The following is an 8,979-nucleotide window of genomic DNA, read 5'->3' as shown; positions in this document are numbered from 1 at the left end:
CTTGGAGAGTCTCTCGAAGAACCCTTTTGAGATTGGTGGAGGCCATTCCTTTTTAGGTCAAACTTTTTCTTAAAAAGAAATTTTCATGACCTAATTAACATAATTAATATTAATGGGCTTCATTAATTAATTGGCTAGTCCAACTAGTTTAATTAATAAATCAAAGTCCATTAAGAACTTTAATTATTTAGTATGTTGGACTTGTACACCTACAAGCCCATTAAACATACCTCCCATCACAATTAATTTATTAATTAATCAACTCGAGCTTAATAAATTAAATACATTATAAATTCAACATTTGAATTTATTATTTAAATTATAAATTCAACTCCTTGAATTTCTATCACCTCCAAAATTTAATATTTAATAAACCCAACATTTGAGTTTAATAAATTAAATTCTCAAATTTTATAAATTCAACTCCTTGAATTTATTATCTCCAAATTTCATTAATCCAACTCTTGAATTTACTATCTTATAAATTCAACTCCTTGAATTTATTTTCTCAAAATTTAATTATCATAAATTCAACTCCTTGAATTTACTATATCATAATATAAATTCAACTCCTTGAATTTATTCTCTCAACGGGAACAAACGATCCAGTGCTTGTGCGACCCTCAATGGTTCAGGGATACAGCTAGCCGTGGGTTCACAACTCTTTGTGATTCAGGACATAATCCTTTATTCGGGCTTACCCTAGTTAGCCCCATTCTTTTCATCAACACCTTGATCAAGAATGTCAGAACTCATTTCTGATTGCACCCATCGGATCATGGTAAGAGCGTCTAGTAGCATCGCCCCATGATCCCCTAGGTATCACTGATAGTGCCTGCAAGAACCAGTCGATTATGATTAACGTACAGTACGGTCCCTTCATCTCATATATCCCGATCGAATCTGCAACCATTGGTTCATCGAGGGTTGCATATTAATTCGATAACTATGTGATAACTATAATAGTGGCATCGCGTGTACTATTTGGAGAACTCCTTCTCCAACGTACATCTCGTACTCTGGCCAGAGATTCCGTGCACTATTATTTCATTAGATCACATAGGATATCCACACCCGTAGGTGAGCGGTGAATCCCCGACTACAATGCACTGGCTCCTATATGTGTCGCAACTGTACCCAACCTCGCCACCTGATGACTCTCCTGGAGCCGGTAAACGAGTCAAAGCACAGCCCTAGCATATAGAGCTTCAGTGTTGTCCCGGGTCGTAAGGACTAATGGTGTACAATCATAACCACGGACTTATCCTCTCGATGAATGATAACCACTTGGAAAGTCCGAGGGAGGGTTGTTCGGTATAATCATCATATGACTACCCATCTGCATGTTTGGACATCTCTATGCCCTTACCAAGAAACGCAGTACACAACATCACAGATGCTAGTCTCGAGCTCAAGCGGCCTTTATCCTTGTTTTAGGCGGCTGAATCGACTAGGAACGAATTTAGAGTATGCAGTGTTTACAAATGAGTTTCAACATCGAATTACGATTTATTTGTATTAAAGCATAATCAAGGACTTTATCTATGCTCTTTGCATGGGTATACAGATAAAGTATAACAAGACCATGAAAAGTTAAATTATATTAAAATAAAGATTGTTTATTTCACTTGAGTCAATAAATTCCCTAGCCAACCGTTGGCTTGCAGGGCATCTACTCTAACAGTAAGACAGCGTAGAATCGAAGTCAGATTAAGAAACGGATATCATATAGAATTGTTATGAATTTTAGAGTTGAATTGACTGAGATGTGATGTCAAATTTGTACGGTGGTTGATTATAAGTTAATGGAATTGGTATAGACTGATATGGTATTACCAGTATCGCAAGATTGTACTGTTGTACTGTCAGAATTTGATAAAACAGAGGTGTCGTGATTTGATTATAATATTGATACAATATATTGATATTGTCATTGCCAGATTGAACAGTGACAGACTTTGAGTCAAGACTTCGATTGTATCAGAGCGAACGACATCAAGAAAGGTATAAATAAATGTTGATTCGGGATTGCACAACTCGAGTTAGGTTTGACTTGAGTTTCCCAAAATCACATACTTTATTTATTGCATTGATATTTGCAGATTATCAGATTGATATGTTAATCTATTGACTTAGAGCAGAGTCATAGTTTGAGTCTAGGGCAGATCGGCCTAGCTAGGGCAGAACCGCCGAGTCTTTGTCAGAACCACGAAGACTCTAGACTTACGGTTTATCGATGAGCTTAGATGTAGATCGACGTCTATTGTAGACATTCGATACAGCATACCAAAGTCTAAATTAGATCGGGATCCCTAGGTTAGAAGTAAGTTAAGATAAGATAACAAGTCATTGACTTAAATACAGAGTCGTATTTGTTCATGTAGTCAGATTGGATACATGTTTTAATGATTCTTTATGCTTTTATATATGTTTTATATGATTGCATTGATACATTGTTTATACTGGGATATTTATATCTCACCGGAGTTATCCGGCTGTTGTCTTGTTTGTATGTGTGCATGGCAACAGGTGGGACAGGTTCAGGGTCACAGAGGTGAAGAAAGATCGAGATTAGAGTGGTGATTCCGGACTTGGATATAGATAGGTTTCATTACTTGATTGTAGTAGTTGAACCCTAGCTTTGAAACTAGATGCATGTTATACAGGATTTGTATTATTATACTGGTTTGTATAATAGAGTGATTCCATTACCTTCCGAATTTTAAAAAAAAATTTAGACCAAGTTTATTTTAATTGATTAAATTAGTCCCAATGACGATTAAGAAATGATTAGCGTCCGGGTCCCCACAAAAACAAAAACACTAGTGGACCTAGTAGAATTCAAATAATTAAATTAATTCAAGTGTTGAATTAATTAAAGAAGATTGGGTCTTGAAGTATCCATTTGGAAATAATTATTCAACTAGTGGCTTGAGTAAATTCAAGTAAATATTTAATTGATCTCAAATGTGTATGAGATATTAAAATAAAAGTCTGTGCGCTATGTAAATGTTACAAGACCAAATAATATGCATGGGGAGGTGAAGAGTTGAGAGATAATTTTTTTAATAAACAATGCATGTGTCTCACATACACTTGTAACTTTTTTAAGCACCAAGAAAAGCCATCTTTCTTTCCTCCCACCTCACCATGGCCGAAATTTTTCTTGAATAATTCTCTCATTTTTGCTTCTTCAATAGTTGAAGAAAGCATACACTTCTCAAAGAAAAAATCCTCTAATTTTTCTAGTACAAAATTAGAGGGGATCTTCCTTGTTAGTGGTGGACCTAATTTGAAGGAATTTGAGCAAGGAGTGCTCAAGGGAAGCTTGTAGAATGCTTACCTTCAAGAGCTAAATTTTTTACAATATCATCAATATTTGAGATTGATAGGTCAATCTCTTAACGTACTATGTATGCCATTTTTGTGTTTATGGTATTTGCTACGTACACTAGTGGGTTCTCGGTTTTTCTTGCTTGAAAAATATGATTTTTCGAAAATTCCGTTGCGCATCCGGGCACCGTAACCGATCCCCTTTAATTTAAATCCTTAGCATACCTTGAGTTCCATGAATTTAAGAAAGGATGCTTTTGAGATTTTATTATTGAAATATAATAGGTCGATGAACATTTTGTGTATAGTATAAGAAAAGCAATGTGCGACAAGTTTGGACCTCCATTTTTAGTATTAGGAATTGCGAGAAAAATCAAAATTTGAGGTCATAGTAAAATAAAACTAAGTCACCATAGGTCTTTTAAGTTGAGATTTGCAATGAGGATGTTGAAGTCAAATTTAATTAGGATTGAGAAGACATATGGACAGCATAACACTTATTTTATCATAGTTGGGCAGTGGAAGCGTGGATTATTGGGATACTAGAATTAAGGGTCTAAACTTCTTGTTTATCGAGGATAAGTGAATTTCGGGGACGAAATTCAATTTAAGGGGGATAGATTGTAACGTTCCAAAAATTTGAGTGTTATGCAAGAGTTGTACTATAAAAACCAAAGTCTTTTAGTGATACTTTCTGGAAACAGAAAAATAGGAAACGTAGATGATTTAATCTTTGAACTTCCAGAAACAACTACTGTCTACTGCTTACTATTTTATTGTTTTCACCTCAAACCATCAGATCGTTTCCGCACAAGTTATTGTGGTCTGCTGGATATATATTTGAACAAGATAATCTATAATCTCTAACATGACTCTAGCACATTTGCAAAAACGTTAAAGAAAGGAACAAGTTTATTCCCCTCCCCCCTCTAAACTCTATATCGATCCCCAACAAATGGTATCAGAGCAGGTTATTCTTGTTCTGAAATATACAACAGAAATGACACATTTCAGCAAAGTCCCTATGTTCTCAAAGGAGGATTTCGACGATTGAAAGATCAGGATGCAAGCCCATCTTACAGCCCAAGACGATGATATGTGGTTTGTCATCACAAATTGTCCCTTGAAAATTCTAAAGCCTAATACAGCTATAGTTGTTACTGAAGGTGCATGTTGCGTGTTTTCTTGATTGCTCGCAAGCGCACGACGTCAAGTTATAGTAAAATGTAATTTTGAGTACAAGTGTCGATCCCACGAGGAATGTATTTCTAAATTTATATTAATGCTTGTAATTAAAATAGTCTCGATTTTATTTAGAATATTCAATTAACAGATTTGTTCACCTCAATAACTAGATTGAAAATAAATTTAATTGTATTACCAAACAAAGTTGAACATCAATGGAAATAAAGATCTAGAGGTCCGATTTCACGCAACTATCCACCATGTGCTATTTTGTGTAGCTATATTATAAATGTCCTTCTTATTCATTAGCCAAGAATTCTATAATTATCTACTCTCTCTCCTGAGTGCTAAGTAGATACTAATTATCTAACAAAGGATTGTAGCGTCCCCATCAACAATCTATAATTAAATAACACAATAAGCACTAACTTATTTTTATGGCTTCAATAGAAATAAATGTCCTCCCGAACTATATAAATACCATTGATGTATTTTTTCCTTTCTTGTTTATAAATTCCCTTTTCCAAGTGATAATTTATAAACATAAGAATCATTCAAGATATGGCCAATAAATTGAAAGCATTAAGATTGGAAAAACACAAATGAACAATAAGAAAACTTATATAGCATAAATCATAAATCCCAACACATGGTTTCTAGTTTTGTTCCATCATTCCTCTAGAAATAAAAATTAGTTCATAATAAAAATAACACAACAATACATGAATCTTAAACGAAACATATCAAATAAGAGTAAAAATAAAGAAAGAAGAACTTAGAACAAGAGTTTTGTAGTGTAATGAAATTTCTGTCCAAAATTGTGCAAGAACTTTCCCAAGATCTTCAATCTCTTCTTTGTAGCCTCCACCCTTTTCCTTTGCTCCTCTATGACCTAGATGATGAATAATAGAGGCCTTTTATAGTCCTAGACAAATCTTATACGCAAAACATCAAAGTCAGCAACTCCCATGCACAGCACACCAAAGTTTCAGAATTTCCGGACTCTTTCTGTGCATGACCGCGGGTGCGGTGTAAGTAGGACCGCGGGTGCAGTCGTGCTTCGCAACAAAAATCATTCTTCAAACATGTGATACCGCGGGTGCGGTGCTAGGAGGGACCGCGGGTGCGGTGCTGCTTCGGCAGAAAAATCCTTTGCACCTTCTAATTCATCACTATACTACTCCAAATTCTCATTTCTAAGCTTCCAAACTACAATAACAAAAACAAAAACAAATCAAATAAAACCTGCTCAAGAATCACAAAATTCCAAGTTAAAAACAAGTAATAAAAGTACAATAAATTGCACTTATCAAACTCCCCCAAACTTAAGATTTTGCTAGTCCCGAGCAAAACAAAACAACAAAAAACAACCAAACAAATCATGAAATATTTTATAGAACTTGGCCTCAAGATAAATTTAAAACGTTTCATGCATTCACAATTCACATCAATTCAACCACTTGTTCATCCAGATAAAATCATGTGATCGGTTAATTCTCTTAACTTCTAATCTCTTCAACCATGTTTCAAATCATTTTCAATTGATTTCAAATTTTTACAAACACACATCACAAGGTCTTTTTCGGTAAAAATTGTGTTCAACGCAATATTCATTCAAGAAAGGAATACCCAATAAATATTTGATGCAATGAGGTGTGTGTAAAATTGATCAAGATTCTTACTCAATGAAAGTGTTTATCGATTGTCCATAAGCTAGATCCTCCCAATCACTCTCCACTAGTATATTGGACAACTATGACTAGGTTAATAGGATTTTAAATGGTTATAATGTTAGGATTTAAAAGATTAAGAGTTCAAATAAGGGAGTAAATTGAATTTCATCTCATTTTGCAAACTCCACTATTTCTTTTATCTCCATTTTTTTCTTTATTCATTTCATCTCTTTTTCTCCCCTTTTTCTCCAACTTCATCAATGTAAAATCATTCATTTTTCTTTTGTTTTCTTTTGTAGGAGAATATCACTTGCTTTAATCTTTTGAATTCTTACTCCCTTGAGAAGGTAGGAAATAATTGTAAGATATTCAAAAGGTTGGTAATTGTGGGATACTTGAAAAAAATATTCGAATGGGGGTCTTTTACACATATTTACGTGTGCCATTCAAATTCATATAAGCTCAAAGAGGTGACAAATGATAAATTAATTTTATTTGATAGCTTGAAAGGCTCAATCGATCCAAAAATCACCTAAATCATTCCTAAATCATAATTTGTCCGTATTTCGCCTCGAGTGATGTTTGGATAGTTCTAGACAAAATCTCAATTCACCAACACAGAGTATAATCTAATCCTCGTGAAAATGGTGTCTCAATGCATCAACCAAATACATATATATTCAAAAAGAAAAGTGCTTGGCTTCCAAGGAATTTCAAAAACACAATTCTTTGTTCATATTGGCTCAAAAGGGCTTCAAATGAATGTTTATGAACAATATAAATAGCCCAAATAAAATCAAAGATTGCCTCAATCATTTATGTGTTTGCAAAAAATTTATTTCAATATCCAATGAAAATCACAAAGTTTTATAGAAATTATAAGTCTCAAACTTACCAATTCTCGTGATTATTCTCTAAATTTTTCAAATTGATCGATTAACATGAATGTAATGCATGACATTTCTTTTCAAAATATTTTCATCATTGGCCAATTCATAAAAAAATTTCATGACTAAAAACACACAAAATAACCTAAATAAATAAACACACCAAATAAAATAAAATAAAACACAAAAAAATTAAACACACCAAATAAAATAAACTAAATCTCCCCCAAACTTAAACATGTGCATCGTCCTCGATGTAAATAAGCATGATAAATAGGAGAATACACATACATTGGGCAACGACCGTCAGTGATCATTGCCATCATCCTCATCTTCGTCGTCGTGGGGTGGTTGGAACTCCGGCGGGTGGTAAACGGGTGGCCACTGTGGAGGAGGTGGAAATGGATGACCAGAAGTGGAAGCAGATGAAAATTGCTGAGCCAACACCGATGTGAAATCCATCATGTACCCCATGAATGTATCGGTTCTATACCGAAATGCATCCATCTCTTGGCGTTGAACTCGCATGTCCTCTTCCAACATAGTCAATCTGTCTCTCCTGTGCCTTTGTTGCGGTGGTGGTTCTTGAGCCTGGGCTTGGTCACAGTCTCTCTGCAGCTCTCCTATTGAATTCCCTTTCAGCTCTACGTGCTGCAGCTTGGTCATTTCTGACTCCCACAAATGGTTGAATAACCAAAATTTCATTCTTTGGCTTCAACAACTCTTCATTCGTAGCCCAAGTAACTCCCGCATGTTGGCATAAAACAGTGATGAGAGAGGGGTGGAGAAGTCCACTCAGAGAGTTACCTCTTGCATAGTCGAGAATCGAATTCTGAAGCAATTGACCTAGATCAATTGTCTTCCCTGTCATAATGCAAAAAGTGAGGATGGCCCTCTCCTTGATGACAGTAGTGGTGTGTTCGTAGGCTTGATCCTAGCAGAAATGAATGAATACCAATGTTTCGCAACAGTCTTCAGATCAGACTTTGCTAGGCTCAAGTGCACATCGTCCCTCATTCTCCATTCGGCTCCCTGTATGCAAATTGTTTGAAGAATACTGTTATAATCAACATGCTCGTTCCTGTATTCTTCGTATTCGTCGTGCATGATTGCAGGGATACCATATAACGTGTTAATTGTATGTGCATCAAAGGCTACCCATTTTCCTCGCACAAACACCGTCAACCGATCATACCTAACCTTGAGGTTAGCATAGAACTCTCTCACCAATGAAATGACAGCATCTTGTGGCTGCCTGCCAAATTCTTCCCACTGCCGAGCCCTAAGCATTTTTCCAATTTCAGTATGAGGGGCACTAAGATCAAATCCCCTTTCTTTTATAATGCTTCTATTCAAAATCTTGCCATATTGCTCCTCCGCCTTCTCATCATAAAACCGACTTGCATCGTAATTCACAGTTGATGAGGATGATGCACCCTTAGATTGTTTTCTTCTTGGAGGCATTGTATCAAACACCTTTCAAACAACAACTTCACTTCAACCCACTTCTCAAAATACAAGGATTCTTGCACTCCCCCAAACTTATACTCACAATATCCACAACTCAACAATGTACACAACAATCAATCACAATATCCCCAAAATTAAGAATGTGCTTCACCAAATGAATTTTTCTTCCAAAGCAACTATCACCAACAATTTTCGAATTTATCAACAAATTTGCAATGAATTTGCTCACCTTAGGTGTGTTGAATTGTTTCTTGAAGAACAAAATCAAAGTTTCCTTCAAATTCTTGAAGAAATTTTCGAGCCCCTTTTCAACCCTAGGTTTGATGTTGAATTTGGTGGAAAGGAATGTGATATTTGATGGAATGAATGAAGCTTTTTCGGTTTGGAGTGGTAACTTTTGTTGAAGGAATATAAAAATTTAGTGTGAAGAA

This window comes from Primulina eburnea, chromosome 10, assembly GCF_022965805.1.
Source record: "Primulina eburnea isolate SZY01 chromosome 10, ASM2296580v1, whole genome shotgun sequence".
Classification (NCBI taxonomy): domain Eukaryota; kingdom Viridiplantae; phylum Streptophyta; class Magnoliopsida; order Lamiales; family Gesneriaceae; genus Primulina; species Primulina eburnea.
Note: the sequence above shows the minus strand (reverse complement) of the source record.